An 18,855-nucleotide genomic window follows, 5' to 3' on the forward strand; every position below is an offset into this window, starting at 1 on the left:
AAAGTTGTGAATTTTTATATTTTCAGCAGCTTATTATTGTCTACTGGGCACTGTGAGAGACTTAGGATATAATATTTCCTTTTAAAGCTTTATTCTCATTCTAAAAGTTTTCCAACCATATTTTGAAATCTATTACTTCTTCCATCCCTTTTTAGTGAATTTCAACCTTTTGTAACTTCTTGTACACATTGTAATTGTTTAATGAATATCCCTTTTGATCCTGGGTTTCTCAGATAAAGAACTAAGTTGCTTTCTTGTTTGATTAGTAACAGACAGACCATAAAAGTGTGTTAAAATTGAGCATAGTTTGTCTAGAACAGCGATTTTCAGTTGCTGTGTCGCAAGAGGTGCACTGGTGTGCCGCAAGAATTTTTAAAATGTAATACCTGACTATTTAATTTAGTCAGGGGCACTGATCTCTTTTCCCTTAGATTGTCAAATAAAAAGTAAAAATGGCTAATACAACAATAGCCATCTGTGTGAATGAATCAAAATTATACCTAATGTTTTTGTCAGATCAGCAAAAATGTAGTAACAAAATTGTACACCTGAAACCTATACAATTAATGTCACCTCAATAAACTTAGTTAAAAATATACATTTTTTTTGGTATGCTGCAGAATTTCATTAATCAATTAATGTGTGCCACGAGATGAAAAAGGTTGAAAATCACTGGTCTAGTATTAAAACATTATCTACCATTCACAAATGTTTATATGCAAAGAATTTTTAGAATATATTCATAGACACTAAAGATGTAACAAAAACAAGTCAGCATTTTTTTTTTACAGAGACAGAGTCAGAGAGAGGGATAGATAGGGACAGACAGACAGGAACAGAGAGAGAGATGAGAAGCATCAATCATTATTAGTTTTTCGTTGTGACACTTTAGTTGTTCATTGATTGCTTTCTCATATGTGCCTTGATTGTGGGGCCACAGTGGATCAAGTGACCCCTTGCTCGAGCCAGCGACCTTGGGTCCAAGCTGGTGAGCTTTGTTTAAACCAGATGAGCCCATGCTCAAGCTGGTGACCTCAGGGTCTCGAACCTCAGTCCTCCGCATCCCAGTCCGACGCTCTATCCACTGCGCCACCGCCTGGTCAGGCTTACATAGCCTTTTTTTTTTTTTTTGTATTTTTCTGAAGCTGGAAATGGGGAGAGACAGTCAGACAGACTCCCGCATGCCCCCGACCGGGATCCACCCGGCACGCCCACCAGGGGCTATGCTCTGCCCCTCTGGGGGGTCGCTCTGCCCTGACTAGAGCCACTAGTGCCTGGGGCAGAGGCCAAGGAGCCATCCCCAGCGCCCCGGCCATCTTTTGCTCCAATGGAGCCTTGGCTGCAGGAGGGGAAGAGAGAGACAGAGAGGAAGGCGGGGGGGTGGAGAAGCAAATGGGCGCTTCTCCTATGTGCCCTGGTCGGGAATCGAACCCTGGTCCCCCGCACGCCCGGCCGACACTCTACCGCTGAGCCAACCGGCCAGGGCCCTTACATAGCCTTTTTAATTGCTGACAGTATGTATGAATCTTAAGACTATGTTGTCAATGATTATCAGTTCCTTTATTAGGAATATAGTTTTCAAATGAGTGCTTTATTTTCTTGGAAAGTACAGTAATTGTTAAACTACTCTTTTTCCATCTCTTTCATCAAATAGCTTTCTAGGTGAGATGGAGTAAATATAAACATCATTAGTAATCATTACAGTAGACTGATAATGAGGATGTGTTTCTAATCTACAGAGCAAGTATTTTAAACCTAAGGTTCACTGACCTCTTTGGGATTCCCCTAGTTGAGCAAAATAAAGGCCTCCATCTAACGTAGCAAGCTGTTGAAGACAAGATTTGAAGCTATTTCAAGTACATTTGCTGATGCGCCAAAATGAGGGCAAGAAAATCCCTCAAGTCAGTGAAGACTTTAACTTGATGGCACTTCCAATAGAACTCCTTTGGGAACAGAGGTTTTAAGTTATATAAACATACTTCCTAATACAAAGGAAAATTATTTTGCCTGAATTTGTGAAAATCGTTGTATTCTGTTCTCTCATTTGTGAGATCAGAATCTATATGATGATTTAGGACACAAAAGTCAATGGCAAAGGATTTTACATAATCTGTGACATCATGATTACATAATGCTGTGATATCATGATTTGTGTGCTGTGTTATATCACAGGTCTGGCTTACTTCACTTGTACATTGGAAGTACAGGAGTTCGGAACAGGAGTCCTTGGGCTCTCTGGTACCACTAATTCCTTTGGCAGTTTGGTAAAAACCTATGGAGTTCTTGTTAGAATGTTTTTAAATGCATCATATAAAATACAGAAGTATAATTGTCAAAGCATTTTGTTTTATTTATTTTAGAGAAACATTAATTTGTTGTTCCACTTATTTATGCATTCATTGGTTGATTCTTGTATGTTCCCTGACCAGTGATAGAACCTGCAACCTTGGTGTATCGAGATTATGCTCTAACCAACTGACCTACCCAGCTGTCAAAATATTTTAATTGGATATAGTAATGTGTTTTTAAAACTAACAAGATCTTGTAGTAGGTCTAATAACCACAGTAGTTTTGAAGTAGTGATAACCACTGTATCAGGATATGAAAATGTGTTTTTGTTTTTTTTAATTTACTGATTTTAGTGAGAGAAGAAGGGAGAGAGAGAGAGAGAGAGAGACAGGAACATCAAGTTGTTCCTGTAAGTGCCCTGACCGAGGATCCATCCGGCAACCTCTGCCCTTCAGGATGATGCTCTAACCAATTGTGCTATCCAGTTAGGGTGAAAATGTGTTTTCTTTTGGTGACAGAGTCACAGATACTGCTAATGCTAGCTACTATGGTTTGTTGCCTATATTCACAGTTGAAATAAATTCTATACTTTACTTAGAGGTTCATTGAAAAATGTAATATTTTCTTCCAAGTTCACTTGAATTCCATCCAGCAAAGAGGATCAGTTTGCAGATCCCAGGTTAAAAACCCCTGATAGGGGAACAGAAGAGAAAATTAGTAGAGTAGAAACTTAACTTTGGTTCTCAAAACTTTTTTTTAATAGAATTTTTTTTTTTTTAGATTTTATTTATTGATTTTTGGAAAGGGGAAGAAAGAGGGGAAGATAGATAGGGAAAGTGAGAAAGGGGAGAGAGGCGGGAAGCATCTACTTGTAGTAGTAGTAGTTGCTTCCTGTATGTGCCTTGACCGGGCAAGCCCAGGGATTTGAACTAGCAATCTCAGCGATCCAGGTCGACGCTTTATCCACTGCGCCACCGCAGTTCAGTCTGGTTCTCAAAACTCAGTAAGGCAACTTATAAAAAGCCCTGTTACTATCCAGAACAGCTTAACACACCAGAGCAGTATCATTAGGCTTTCATTCATTAAGTAATCAAAATATTTTTCAATCAAGTACGCAGTTTATATGCCTGTATATTTTGAGGAATTTCTCCTTTATACAAAGGCTAAGTCATTGTAATCAGATCAGATTCAATAAAATTATGAGTTGTTGTGATTAGCAATAGCGTAGTGGGGCAACCAACAGAGTTGGATCCTACTGCTTCTGCATAAATAGTCAGTGGCACTCTTGAATGGCTCAGCCCTTCCATCCAGTCTCACTGTTGTGGTAGATGTGAACTCCTGCTGTCACTGTGTATACTGTGACCCCAGAAGAGAAATCACCATTTTCATAAGATTATATTGCTGTTTTGATCACTTCTCTGCATGATACTGTCAAGTAAAAAATGTCTAAAGCTGTGGAGAATTTTTATGAGTTTGAGGACAAAAGCAATGGACAAGGGCTTGCTTATGGCAAAGATAAAACCTTTTTACTAAAAAAGTTATATGCTTGAGGCATGACCATGATCTGCCCAGTTAGGAATTTACTATACGATCAGATTACCCTGTGAGGTTACTTTCCATAGAAACCCTTTTTTTGACCTCAACACCAGAGCTCAAACTTGTTGCCTATGCTAGTCTTCCTGCCATACAGATATATAAAATGAATCCTATGACCAAAAAAGGAAGAGAAAATAATTGCCAGGGCAAATTAAAGGAAAAATAAACATACAACTTAAGAAAGGTAACTTTGGAGCCATATATTATAGCAGGCTTAAACCAATTCAGATACATACTAAATAGGCACTGGAAAGCTGCTGTACAAAAGCCATTTGAAATGTTAATATCAAGTGATAAAACCATTTTAACAAAATACTGGCTTTTGGCCCTGGCCTGTTGTCTCAGCGATAAAATGTCAGCCAGGTGTGTGGAAGTCCCAGGTTTGATTCCTGGTCAGGTGGTCAGGGCACACAGGAGAAACCACCATCTACTTCTCCCCTCCCCCTCCTTCTTCCCCTCCCACAACCATGGCTCAGTGGTTCGAGCAAAGTTGGCCCAGAGCTCTGAGGATGGCTCCATGGCCTCGCCTTAGGCGCTAAAATGGTTCAGTTGCCAAGCTACAAAGCAGTGGCCCAGACTGGCAGAGCATCCCCTGTAGGCTTGCTGGATGGATTCCGGTCAGAATGCATGCAGGAGTCTGTCTCTGCCTCCATGCCTCTCACTTAATTAAAAAAAAACAAAAAACAAAAAAAAACTAGCGTTTAAAGAGGATGTACCTTGCCTGACTAGGCAGTGGTACAGTGGGTAGAGTGTTGGACTGGGACACAGAGGACCCAGGTTCGAAACCGCGAGGTCGCTGGCTTGAGTGGGATCATAGACATGACCCCATGGTTGCTGGCTTGAGCCCAAGGTCGTTGGCTTTGAGCAAGGGGTCATTCATGCTGCTATAGCCTCCCCAGTCAAGGCACATATGAGAAAGCAATTAATGAACAACTAAGGTGATGCAGCAAAGAATTGATGCTTCTTATCTCTCTCCCTTCCTGTCTGTCCCTATCTGTCTTGCTCTCTGTCTCTGTCATAAAAAAAAAAAATGAAAGAGGATGTACTTTGAAACTTTAAAAGACATTTTTCAAAAAAGATAATGTCTCAATCATTTATAATACACAAACCTGAACTTGCCCTTCCTATTCAAACTACATCTCTTTATAGAGGTGTTCTGGTTAATTAAGAAGAAATTTTAGAATTAAAGGCACAGCTAAATTATTGTCATTTGCAAACCACTAATGAAATAATGGAAGCAGGGTGTTTGTACAGCAGAATGAGGGGGGACAAACAACATCATATGCCTCCTGATAGAAATATACACTACCACCTGTGACTTCTGTTTGCCCTCTCCCCCACAGTCCCTACTCTCAAGAAATCAAACCTGAATTGATCGAAGCATGCTCAAGGTCTTCAATCTAGTTACTAATTTACTGGAAATACAAGAGATAGAGGGATAAGCTAAATTAGGACATGTTAAAACTATACCAGAGGGACACATTCAACAAAATCCAGAATGAGGGAAATTGCAGAAAAAATAACCTGGTTCCTTCAACAAATAAATTATGAGGAAAACAGAGAAAGGGAGAACCTTTAGATTAAAAATACCAATCAAATACAATGCATGACCTTGTTTGTATCCCAGATCAAACAAACAAATTATTTGAAACCAATTTAGGACAATTTGAACACTGTTGTTTATTTGGTGATGTTAATTTTCAAAGATGGGATAATGGTATTATAGTTATGCTTTTAATTTTTTATTGAATTTAATTGGGTAACATTGGTTAATATTACCCAACTAAATATAGGTTTATATAGGTTTCAGGTGCACAGTTCTAGAAAACATCATGTGTATATTGTAGTGTGTGTTCACCACTCCAAGTCAAGTCTCCTTTGATCACCATTTATCCCCCCTTTTATCCTCTTCTTCCCCCCACCTCGTGGTATGATTCTTTAAAGAGTCTTATCTTTGCCTGACCAGGTGGTGGCGCAGTGGATAGAGTGTCGGACTGGGATGAGGAAGGACCCAGGTTCAATACCCCGAGGTCGCCAGCTTGAGCGCAGGCTCAGCTGGTTTGAGCAAAGCTCACCAGCTTGAACCCAGGGTCACTGGCTTGAGCAAGGGGTTACTCGATCTGCTGTAGCCCCCCTCCCCCCGCAAGGCACATGTGAGAGGGCAATCATAGAACAACTAAGGTGTCCAACAAAAAACTGATGATTGATGCTTCTCATTTCTCTCCGTTCCTGTCTGTCTGTCCCTATCTATCTCTCTCTCTGACTCTCTGTCTCTGTAAAAAAAAAAAAGAAAAAAAAGTCATATCTTTTAGAGATATACTGAAATATTTATAGATGCAATGATTCTGCATCTAGAATTTGCTTCATAATAGTCCACTAGCGGCTAGAGGTGGGGGGGGATCAGTGTGGGTATAGATGAAATAGCAGTGGCTTTCTGTTGTTCTTGAAATTTTCCATTATGAATTGTTTAAAAGGAAAAAATAAGAAAAAAATCACTATCAATAACACCAACAAAAACAGGAATGGATTTGAGTTTGTTTCCATTCCTCACCAGCGAAGCAGCCCTGGGCTAGTCACAAACTTCTTAATGTCACTATTTGGTTAAATGGAGACAAATACCACTTAATAAACTCAGAAACTCCTATTTGCTCAAACTCTTTAGAAAGCCGGGAGGTTTCTTTAACTCCTGGCTTCCCCAGTCTCCCACATCTGGTCCGCCATCGAGTCCTGTCTGCTCCCCCCCCCCCATCCTCCCACTACTATTTATCTTCTCTATCACCGTTGTCTCTCAACCCTCCAGCAGCTTCCCTCCAGCCGGTTCTTCACATTGTATAAAGAGTGATGTTCCGAACATACAAAATCTGAGCATCTAATCTTAGCCCCACTTAAAACTGCTTCTGATTAGCTTCAAGACCAGAATGCCTCCTTAAAATTTTTTGACCTATTCCCTTCCCCAACTCCTTAAAATAATTAAAGGCTTTCCACAATCCGATAGTGTCTACTTCTCCAACTTCTGACTCCCATTCTTTCTGGTTCCTCTTTAGCTTTATTTAGCTTTGGTAAGATTCTTCCAGTTTTTTCCATGCACCCTGTACTCTTACCGTAGCTTCCGTACTCATGTCCGGCTGGAATGCTCTTTCCACCGTCACTCTGTAGCCTAGCTAGTTTCTGTTTATCCTTCAGGTCTCAGGCTAAATAGCTTTTCTGCCAAAAGGCCTACTCAGATTGCTTCTATACATACTAAATTGGTTGTCTTCTCACACCTTCACAACACAGTATTTTTTCCAATAGGAACTTGTACTTCCTCTACATAACAGTCAATACTTGTTTGTAAAGAGAACTTGTAATTATATATTACTATTCTGTCTCTAGTACTAAAAACTTAAGGTATTTTTTATGTGAAACTAAGTATAGAGTTAAGTTTTTCTACAAGCGAATAATTCACCTCATCTCTTTGTAAGAAAATAAAAGCTTTCTTTGTTGTTTCATCTTTTAATGAATTGTAATCTACTTATCTCCCCATTAGGCTTCAGAATACTGGAAGTGAACTGGATTCTAGCAGATATACCATCTGTTATATTCAAATACTAAGGATTTATATTTGAAGTAATACAAACAACACAATCTGACAACACATCTATTTGTAATTTTAATTCAGCCACTACGTTTCATCCTCAGATTCTGGAACAAGGTAGGTCATGTATTTGTAAATTGAAATGGCCCACTTAGATCTTGATTTGTGTAATATATTTTTGGACTGTTGTAGAAAACAATAGATAACAGGTATTCCAGAATATAACCTGGAATTCTCTCATACAGAATCTGCCACTGAAAGACATAGCCTCCAACTTTTAGACAAGAATAGATCATTAATCTGCTACTATAAGTCTATTACTGTTTACCTTGGGTGATGTGTTTAATAGCTATTGGGCTCCTTTTTTTTTTTTTTTTTTTGTATTTTTCTGAAGCTGGAAACAGGGAGAGACAGTCAGACAGACACCTGCATGCGCCTGACCGGGATCCACCCAGCACACCCACCAGGGGGCGACGCTCTGCTCGCCAGGGGGCGATGCTCTGCCCCTCCGGGGGGTCGCTCTGTCATGACCAGAGCCACTCTAGCGCCTGGGGCTGAGGCCAAGGAGCCATCCCCAGCACCCGGGCCATCTTTGCTCCAATGGAGCCTCAGCTGCGGGAGGGGAACAGAGAGACAGAGAGAGGAAGGAGAGGGGGAGGGGTGGAGAAGCAGATGGGCGCTTCTCCTGTGTGCCCTGGCCGGGAATCGAACCCGGAACCTCTGCACGTCAGGCCGACGCTCTACCACTGAGCCAACAGGCCCAGGTCATGGGCTCCTCTTTTTTGAAGTCACAATTCATTAGGAGCAAACTGAACTGGACATGTATGTTTCTCATGTTATTTCCCATTAAAAGAAATCTATTTACTATGGCCCTGGGTCAGTGGTTCAGTGGATGGAACCTTGGCCCAGCATATGGACATCCTGGGTTTGATTCCTGGTCAGGGCACATAGGAGAAGTGACCATCTGCTTCTCTTCCCCTCCCTCTCTCTCTTCTCCCACTTCTCTCCCTCTTTACTCCCTCTTTCCCCTCCTACAGCCAGTGGCTCAAGTGGTACATGGCCCCAGGCACTGGGGATAGCTTGGTGGTCTGAGCCTGTCAGCCTCAGGTGCTAAAAATAGCTCAGTGGACTCAACCATTGGCACCAGATAGGTTGCTGAGTGGATCCTGCTCGAGCACACATAGAAGTCTGCCTCACTATCTCCCCTCCTCTCATCTAAAAAAAAAAAAGATTTCTACTTGCTCTAAGAATTGAGCCGTAACCCTAGTAATAAAAGATGCTGACTTATCATTGTACTCTGTCCTCATGTTTTGCTGATTGTCAGCTGAAGTAAAAATAATTGCTAGTTTCTTGAAATCTCTTTATAATAAACATTTTAATAGGTATTTCATAATTTTTCATGAAATCTTGACCTTCAAGTGGAATTTCTAAAGGGAGAAATATTTTTGTTGGAATTTGTTTGATTCTGCTATACTCTGCAAATCATACTTAACAGGAAGTTTCTCTTTTCCTTATTTTGAAAACTCGTTCTTAATTTAAAATGCATATTAATAAATATGTTATCTATTCTATTTTTTTATATATATTTTTCTGAAGTGAGTAGCAGGGAGGCAGAGAAACAGACTCCTGGATGCACCTGACCAGGATCCACCCAGCAAGCCCACAAGGGGGTGATGCATCTGGGGCATTGATCCATTGCAACCAGAGCCATTCTAGCGCCTGAGGCGGAGGCCATGGAGCCATCCTTAGCGCTCTGGTCAACTTTGCTCCAATGGAGCCTTGGCTGCGGGAGGGGAAGAGAGAGATAGAAAGGAGAGGGAAAAGGGTGGAAAAGCAGATGGGTGCTTCTGTGTGCCCTGACCAGGAATCGAACCTGGGACATACACAGACCGGGCTGGTGCTCTACCACTGAGCAAACCAGCAGGGCCTCCCTGTCATCTATTCTGTAGTCTAAAAATAGATTACATACTTTTGAAAGAAATTACACTGGTGTGGGAAGAAGAAATTAATGAAATATTAAAAGTAACCCTCAACAGGAAAACCAGAACCTAAGTTGAGAGTTTCTACATAGTATTGGTATCATACTCCTTCCTCCTACTGCCTTGTGTAAAATCATGCATATTTGGATGAATAGATGCCAAAAACCATTGTCTTACAAGAATCAACTGTTTGCTACATATTCAAATTATTAAACATGACATTGGCTGAGATTGACAAAAGAGGATTAAATAAGTAAATATATGTACGCATATATATACCTGTGTATATATATATAACTCTAAATAATTTTGATCAAGGGTGTCACATTTTGCTACTTTTAGTCTGTTAAAAAGAATAAGAACATGCAATAATTCTATTATGGAACAAAACAACTGTCCTCATTCCTGCTGTGATCTAGAAAAGGGCTGCTCTGTTTCAAGTAAATGTACCATGTGCAAAGGACAGGTGATGAAATGGAGGGTGTTTGTTAGATCTCAGGACCTTTTGCCACCTAAAATAAGACAGAGGAGAGTGTTGGAGGTCAAGGGGGAGGGTTTCACCAACATAAACAATTAATACCCTTTAATTCCCAGCCTTTCTGCCACCTCTGTCCTCTGCAGTCTTATGTACAGATTGTTCAGGTATGACACTTTTCTACCTTGTGAATGACAGCTTTCTATGCACGATCTTCACTAAGTATTAGTCAGCTACTTTTGCTTAGGTGAGCAAAGCCTCAAGGCTGAAATGTTTCTGTAAAGGCAGAAACACTAATTTGCCAATAACATGGAGATATGTGGGCATAACAACCCAACACTGAGCCAGATTTCTAGAAAATTAAATTATAGTGCCACCACCAAATGACATGCATCAGAAATAGTCCTGGCATGTTGAATGAAATGGGTTTATGTTTTCCTACATGGCTTCCTGACAATCAGTATATTACCTTTTATTTATTAAGATTTTATTTATTTATTTTAGAGAAGGGGGGAGAGAGGGAGGGGAGGAGCAGGAAGCATTAACTCCCATATGTGCCTTGACTGGGTAAGCCCATGGTTTCGAACCAGCGATCTCAGCATTCCAGGTCCACACTTTATCCACTGCGCCACCACAGGTCAGGCAACCTTTTGTATCAATATATCAATATAGCAGCAGTTAGAGTTGCGTCTACTGTTCCATGAACAAAAACAGGCAAGCTCACAAAAATTAGGGGACCAGGGAACATGCAGATACTCCAGTACTTTCAGCCTTTTGTATAGTGCATTTTCACCAATGAAATAAAAGTTGGTTTTGCATCTCATTGGCATAATAGAACAACTTTCTTTGACTTGTTGTTTGCTTTTCTGATGTTCTTGTTTAATAAAAAAAAAATCAAATGCTTTTTTTTTATCGCTTCCTATTCATTTTGAAATATCCCCTAATTTTTGTGAGTAGTATATATGTAGTGTGATAGCAGAACAGTAACATGGTGAGTGATGAACTTGATTACTGATTTTTGTTGTTGTTGAGGGCACAGTGATATTTTCATTCTCTCTCTTTCTCTTTCTAACATGCTTACTCTCAGGTCAGGCAGAGTGGAGGGGATATTTATGTAGCTTTTCTTTCTTCCAAAAGGAGGAAGAGGTGCTGAGTTGCTACACTGTTTTTCTTTTTTTTTTTTTTTCATTTTTCTGAAGCTGGAAACAGGGAGAGACAGTCAGACAGACTCCCGCATGCGCCCGACCGGGATCCACCCGGCACGCCCACCATGGGGTGACGCTCTGCCCACCAGGGGGCGATGCTCTGCCCATCCTGGGCGTCGCCATGTTGCGACCAGAGCCACTCCAGCGCCTGGGGCAGAGGCCACAGAGCCATCCCCAGCGCCCGGGCCATCCCTGCTCCAATGGAGCCTTGGCTGCGGGAGGGGAAGAGAGAGACAGAGAGGAAAGTGCGGCGGAGGGGTGGAGAAGCAAATGGGCGCTTCTCCTGTGTGCCCTGGCCGGGAATCGAACCCGGGTCCTCCGCACGCTAGGCCGACGCTCTACCGCTGAGCCAACCGGCCAGGGCGCTGCACTGTTTTTCTACTTCTCCAGTTGAGCGTGATCCTTCCTTAATTCTGGTCCTGTTCTCGCACTATAGCCCTTTATGACTGAGCCTTTCTTTTTTTTTTTTTTTTTTTAAAGTGAGGTTTTTAATTTTATTTATTTACTTATTTTTTACAGAGACAGAGTGAGTCAGAGAGAGGGATAGACAGGGACAGACAGACAGGAACAGAGAGAGATGAGAAGTATCAATCATTAGTTTTTCATTGCGCGTTGCAACACCTTAGCTATTCATTGATTGCCCTCTCATATGTGCCTTGACCACGGGCCTTCCCAGCAGCCGCGCTCAAGCTGGTGAGCTCGGGGTCTCGAACCTGGGTCTTCCGCATCCCAGTCCAACGCTCTATCCACTGCGCCACCGCCTGGTCAGGCTGACTGAGCCTTTCTTAATCTTAGTTCTGTGGATTTTATACTATATGCTTTCTTAGCACTTTGTGTTTCCTTTAAAGAATTTATCACCTGGCCTCATAGTTATAGCTGTATATGTCTTCCTTATTAGAATGTAATCTCTATGTGCTGAGACTGGTTCCTTTTCCTTTATATAATCTTTATTTATCCATTCACTTAGACATGCATTCATTCAACTAGTATTTATTGAGTGCTTCCTTTTTGCCAGATACTGTGCCAAGCCACTGGGCAAATAGTGGGTGCTCAATAAATACCTTCTTTTTTTTAATTGAAATATAATTGACCTAGCCTGACCAGGTGGTGGCGCAGTGGATAGAGCATCGAACTGGGATGTGGAGGACCCAGGTTCGAGACCCCGAGGTCGCCAGCTTGAGTGCAGGCTCATCTAGTTTGAGCAAGGCTCACCTGCTTAAGCCCAAGGTCACTGGCTCAAGCAAGGGGTCACTTGTCTGCTGTAGCCCACAGTCAAGGCACATATGAGAAATCAATCAATGAACAAAAAGGAGCCGCAATAAAGAATTGATGTTTCTCATCTCTCTCCTGTCTGTCTGTCCCTATCTGTCCCTCTCTCTAACTCTCTGTCTCTGCCACAAAAACAAAACAAAAAATAAAACAAACATAAAAAATATAATTGACCTAGAACACTGTATTAGTTTTAGGTATACAACATAATAATTTGATATATACATATATATTATGAAATAATCACTGTCAAAATTAGTGGTTATACAGATATTTATAACTTTTATCAAACTACAAAATCATATATATGTAGTTTCAATAGACTGAAGACTTAATCCATTCTGCACCATCTGCAACCATCATTTCCCATATTTATATACATCAGCCTTCTCTGTAACTAATACATCCAAGTTACATATTTAGTCACTTTCATGATCAAATAGTTAATGGTTTAAAACAACAGCCATTCCTAGGCCCTGGCACGGTAGCTCAGTTAGTTAAAGCATCATCCCAGCATGCCAAGGTTGCGAGTTCAATTCCCAGTCAGAGCATATACTAGAATCAACCAATGAATGCATAAATAAGTGGAACAACAAATCACTGTCTCTCCCTCTCTCTCTAAAACAACAGCTATTCTCATAGTGTGGTTTATGGACCACTCAAGGACCTGAAGACCTACAGTTAGAGTTGTAAGTAACATTGAGGAAGAATCACTTACCAAGTTTTAGTGCAATATCAAAGAAGAATATCTATAATTAAATGAAAAGACTATTAAAACACTTCCTTTTAAACTATATATGTGCTTAAGGTAGCTTTAGACCAAAAACTTTGAGATCTGTTTTCTTCTCTTTTTTTTTTTTTTTTTTTTTTTTTTTTACAGAGAGAGAGTCAGAGAGAGGGATAGACAGGGACAGACAGACAGGAACGGAGAGATGAGAAGCATCAATCATTAGTTTCTCGTTGCGCGTTGCAACACCTTAGTTGTTCATTGATTGCTTTCTCATATGTGCATTGACCGTGGGCCTTCAGCAGACCGAGTAACTCCTTGCTGGAGCCAGCGACCTTGGGCTCAAGCTGGTGAGCTCGGACTCTCGAACCTGGGTCTTCCGCATCCCAGTCCGATGCTCTATCCACTGTGCCATTGCCTGGTCAGGCGAGATGTTTTCTTAAAAAAGAAATATACTATATATATTATTTACTGATAGGATGGTCTGACCATATAAATAATAAAAAACCTGGAAATAATTTGTAACTAAAATATTGATGTTTTTAGGAATTATAAATATGATTTAAATAAAAACAAGATCTAAAATCAATTTTCATATACTCTGAAATATAGACCCAAAGTCTTTCTTTAAGCATTCTGGTTAACAAATATCAAGATAGTACAATATATTTGACTTCTTGTAATGTGAGTTAGATTTGCTATGAATGATAAGGGAGATACAAACATTTGAAAGTTTACAGAGCCAGGTTATATATTTTTAGGTTGTTTAAATGCAGTTTAATCACAACTATATGTTTCTTACCTGCTGATTGTTTAGCTGGCCAGCTGCAGTACTCTGTTTCTCCGTTCTCTGTGCTTTCTGTTTCTTTCCTTCACTCTACTCAGTCTCAAAATGGAAAAGGCTACAGAAGAAGACAAGGTTCCTTGGACCTTGAATTTAGGAATCTACCTTGGGCTGGGGGTTCTGTAAGCCATGAAATGGGACCAGGGCCAGTATAAAGCACAGGAGACTTGCTCCTTTAGCAGCAACAGCTTCAGTGTATGGGCCTTTCTGGGTTTGAATGTTTCCCTGTGAATTTCAAACCTAAAAGTGGTCTAAACTAGTAACAAATTCTTTTAAGATTGTGAACTTAAAAGAGGCAGAAAGTATCAAAAGTCAAATTGGCCATTGTCCTATTAGGGAAGGACAGTGGCTTTGTTTTAAATATTGATTGGAGAAAATGTGGAGAATATAAATCAATATTATTTTTGAGGGCTTTTGTAATTCTTCCAAATGGGGCAGAACATTGGACGTATGGAGCACAATTTGGCGCTTTTTTTAAAATTTAATTTTTAAAAAAATTTTAGTCATTTTAGGAGAGATAGAGAGTGAGAGAAAAAGGAGGGAGGAGCAGGAAGCATCAACTCCTGTATGTGCCTTGACCAGGCAAGTCAGGGTTTCGAACCGGCAACCTCAGCGTTCCAGGTCGACGCTTTATTCACTGTGCCACCACAGGTCAGGCCACACCTTTGACTTTTTCGATTAGTTTATTTGGACAATTCCTGAGTTAGGAGAAAAAGAGAAATTAGATGATCTCAACATGGTTCTTGTCACCATCATCATTGCCAAGGAAAGTTAGGGTTATTGTTTCCCATTGTCTTTTCTGAGCTTTCTCATCATTTTTTTTTTAATCTCCCCATTACTTTCAGGCAACTACTAGAAGCATAAAATAATAGCTAACCTAATAGGAAGGCTACTGTGTTCATTGTAAGATTAAAATCTTAAACTTTAATCTCTTTTAGCCTCTGGACTTTAGTACTGCCGCTTCTCAATGGAGCTTTGAATACTGTACAAAGAGGCCTGCTCTCATAATTTACTTCTTGAATGAACTCTTTTGTTTATGGCTGAGATTTAGTCAGTTTAAAAGAAAATAACATGTTTAGATAATGATATTACACAATTTTTTTCTATTACATACTATCTAAATTTTGCAGTTAATAAGGATAGGCATTTGTCAGATGGTAGCAGAATTGTGTAGAAACCATGTCTGGTTTTTTGAAGTGTTCTTTTGTTTGTTTTTCAAAATTTGGATACTCTTATTTCTTATACCTCTTGTTTTCTTTTGAATCTTTAAAATTTCTTGAAATTTTTAATCTAATTTCAACACTAAGGAATAAGGTATCACTAACTTGATGAGGCAAGTCTTAGTGACTAAAAATTCTTACTGCTTTAGCTAACTGGGACAAATCATAGCTGGCAGCTAAGCTCAAAGTTTAATCACGTCCAGCACGTATTAGCTGATTGAGCCAGAGCTTGACGTGTTAAATAGCTCCACCGTCTGTGTGTGGGTGTCTCGCTCTGTGTGTAAACATTCTGAGGTGAATTAATCTTTTTAGTGGTTTTTTGATTGAAAATTTTCAAGTGCTTTTCTCTTTATTCATACATAGATGAAGGAAAAACCCATTAAATTAATGCCTGGAGCGGTTCTATTTAATATAATTTTAGAATCCAGACTTTCCTATAGCAGAACTGAGCTGGTAGCTTTTTATTATATTAATTCCAAAGAAATTTTAGGAACTTTCAACTTATAAATATTTTTATCCCATCTGAATCATAGACAAGTGAAATATTGTAGGACAGAGATCTTTAATCTTTGAAGTAGGTTATATTTTTAAGGAAGTTATTCTCCAGATTTTCAGATTCAGATGTACCCTTAACTAAAAATTATCTCTCTCAAAAATAGATGCCTGAGGTCTTCTGCTTCTCCTTTGTCACTTTGCTTTATCTAAAAGCCCTTACCTCCACTACATAGTAAAGTTAGAGCCATCGTTTATCTCAGTTCTTATTGTGCTTCACTGCCCCAGGCTATAAAAATCTCTGGAGCCCCCAAAGAAGAGACTGTTTCAGAGTGCATAGTCCCAGAAGGAGAAAGTCCCATGACAGAAATCTAAAGAAGGTTAGGTCAGAAATATTGGACATAGCAGAACCTTATTCCATGTGGACAACAATCTCCTTCCTTCTGTATTTTCTAACTTAAAATTAGACTTAGAGAGTGAGAGTTAGCCAAAGGATAGGTATCAACACATTTATTTTAAGGAAAACAAAGTGTGGCTTTGACAGAAATTAATTTTGCTTGATTTGTTTAAAAATGGACTAGCCAATTAGATTATATGGTGTTTTCCATAAATTAGGATTTTCTTTCTTTTTTTTTTTTTTTTAGGTGAGAGGAGGGGAGATAGTAAAACCAAGTCCTGCATGTGCCCTGACCAGGATCCACCCAACAACACCATCTGGGGCTGATGCCCAAGTACCAAGCTATTTTTTAGCACCTGAGGCTGTCTTGCTCCCACAGAATAATCCTCAGCGCACGGGGCCACACTGGAACCTGTTGAGCCACTAGCTGTGGGAGGGGGAGAGAGAAGTGAGAGAAACAGATGGTCACTTCTCTTGTGTGCCCTGACTAGGAATCAAATCCGAGACATCCATCTGCAGGGTCAATGCTCTATCCACTGAGCCACTGGCCACGGCCTGTGCTAAACCTTTAGTGCAGAAGTTTTGATAAATATATTTAAAGCACATAGACTACAACATAGAATATACCAGAAATTATAATCTTTGTAACTATTAGGCTAATAACAAATTTTAGATTTCAAATTAATATATAGAGGGTACATAATTTTTTTCTCTCTACACTAAAATCTGCACCTGGAAGTTTATAGCAGCTTTATTCATAATTGCCAAAACTTGGGAAGCAACCAACCTGTTCTTTAGTAAGTGAATGGATAAATAAACTGTGGTATATCCAGACAATGGAATATCATTCAACACTGAAAAAGTATAAGCTATCAAGCCATGAAATGACACAGAAGAAACTTAAATGAAAGAAATCAATCTGATAAGGCTACATAATATATGATTCAAACTATATGACATTCTGGAAAAGGCAAAACTGTGGAGATAGTAAAAATATCAGTAGCTGCCAGAGGTTAAAGAGGAAGGAGGGTCCCTGGCTGGTTGGCTCAGCAGTAGAGTGTCAGCCTGGCACATGGAAGTCCCAGGTTCTATTCCCAGCCAGGGAACACAGGAGAAGTGCCCATCTGCTTCACCACCCTTCCCCCTTGCCTTTCTCTTTATCTCTCTCTTCCCCTCCCGCAGCCAAGGCTCCATTGGAGCAAAGTTGGCCCAGGCGCTGAGGATGGCTCCGTGGCCTCCGCCTCAGGTGCTAGAATGGCTCTGGTTGCAACAGAGCAACGCCCCAGATGGGCAAATACAGAAAAAAAAAAAGAGCAAGGAGGGATGAACAGTGGGAACATAGAGGATTTTTAGAGGCATGAAACTACTCATTAGGATACTATAATTGTGGATCCATGTCATTATAATTTGTCCCAAACTATAAAATTTACAATACCAAGAGTGAACCGTAAGGTAAATTATGAACTCTGGGTAATATGTTATATAATGTGCATACTAGGAGTAAAGCTTATTCAAGACTACAGTTCTGCCTGATCTGTGGTGGTGCAGTGGATAAAGCATTGACCTGGGATGCTGAGGTTGCAGTTTCAAAACCCCAGGCCTGCCTGGTCAAAAGCACTTAAGAGAAGCAACTACTATGAATTGATGTGTCCTGCTCTTCTCCCTCTTTCTCTCTCTCTTTTTCTCTCTCTCTCTCTCTCTCCTCTCTTTAAATCAATAAATACAATCTTTTTAAAAATTAAAAGAAAGACTGCAGTTTCAAGGAAAATATTATTTTAGGATGTGACACTATTTTCACATAGGAAACAAGCTAAAGATCCTCGGATGGGGCAAGTGTCTGAAATTGGGAGAAGCCAGCAATTATGGCTAGGCAAACAGTATTCTTTGACAACGGAGAATTATACTTCAGGAGGTTAGGGTCGATCTGCAATTCTGAGATTGGCAATAACTGGGAAGTATCTGCTCATAGTGACTAAACCTCTTCTAATAGGAAATGGAGGGTGTATTCTGTTACCCTAGGGACTTCAGCTTTTCAACAGCCATCTCATGTTTGTATATAGTCATGTGCCATAGCAAGATGTTTTAGTCAATGACAGACTGCAGATATGACAGTGGTCCCATAAAATTATAATAGAGCCGAAAAATTCCTATTACTAGTGACATCATAGTCATCATAGGGTCGCAACACATTACTCATGTGTTTGGTGATACTAGTGTTAACCAATCTGCTCTGCCAGTGTATAAAAGTATAGCACATAAAATTAACTATGCACAGTACATAGTACTTGGCAATAAACAACTGTTACTGGTTTATGTACAGTTGAACCTTGAACAACACAGATGTTAGGGGTACCAACCTCTTTTGCAGTTGAAAACCCACATATAACTACAGTTAGACCTTTGCATATGCAGATTCCCAGCCGCAAAGTTGACTCTCACCTTCCATTTGAACTACATGGATCAGGTGAAAAATATCTGCTTATAAGTAGACCTGTTCAGTTCAAAGGTCGGTTGTATTTACTATACTATACTCACCGTTACTTTGAGTATTCTTTTTACTTATAAAAAAAATAGTTTTCTGTAAAACAGTATGCATGTTAAGTTTGCAGCAGCATTCTACATCTAGTTTGCTCCATTTCTTGATTGCATCATTTTCTCCTGTGCTTGATTTGATCTTGTATTATTTTGTTCATCGTGGCCCCTAAGTGTACAGAATCCACTGCTAATGTTGCAAGAGGCCAAGTTGACTGACCTGGAAATGAAATTAAAAGTAATTAAAGCCTGAGCA

The 18,855-nt window shown here is 39.9% G+C and overlaps 1 protein-coding gene across 1 annotated transcript in view; it reads left to right on the top strand.

Annotated features, from left to right (window-relative positions):
- The window catches only part of LOC136315008 (monocarboxylate transporter 1), a 53,810-nt gene that overhangs the window by 2,286 nt on the left and 32,669 nt on the right, over positions 1-18,855 (top strand). The window contains exon 2 of the mRNA XM_066246168.1: positions 7,412-7,576. The gene's annotated coding sequence lies outside the window, so the exon portion shown is untranslated. The remainder of the gene's footprint in view (positions 1-7,411; positions 7,577-18,855) is intronic.

The sequence above is a fragment of the Saccopteryx bilineata genome, chromosome 11 (assembly GCF_036850765.1).
Source record: "Saccopteryx bilineata isolate mSacBil1 chromosome 11, mSacBil1_pri_phased_curated, whole genome shotgun sequence".
In the NCBI taxonomy this organism is placed as follows: domain Eukaryota; kingdom Metazoa; phylum Chordata; class Mammalia; order Chiroptera; family Emballonuridae; genus Saccopteryx; species Saccopteryx bilineata.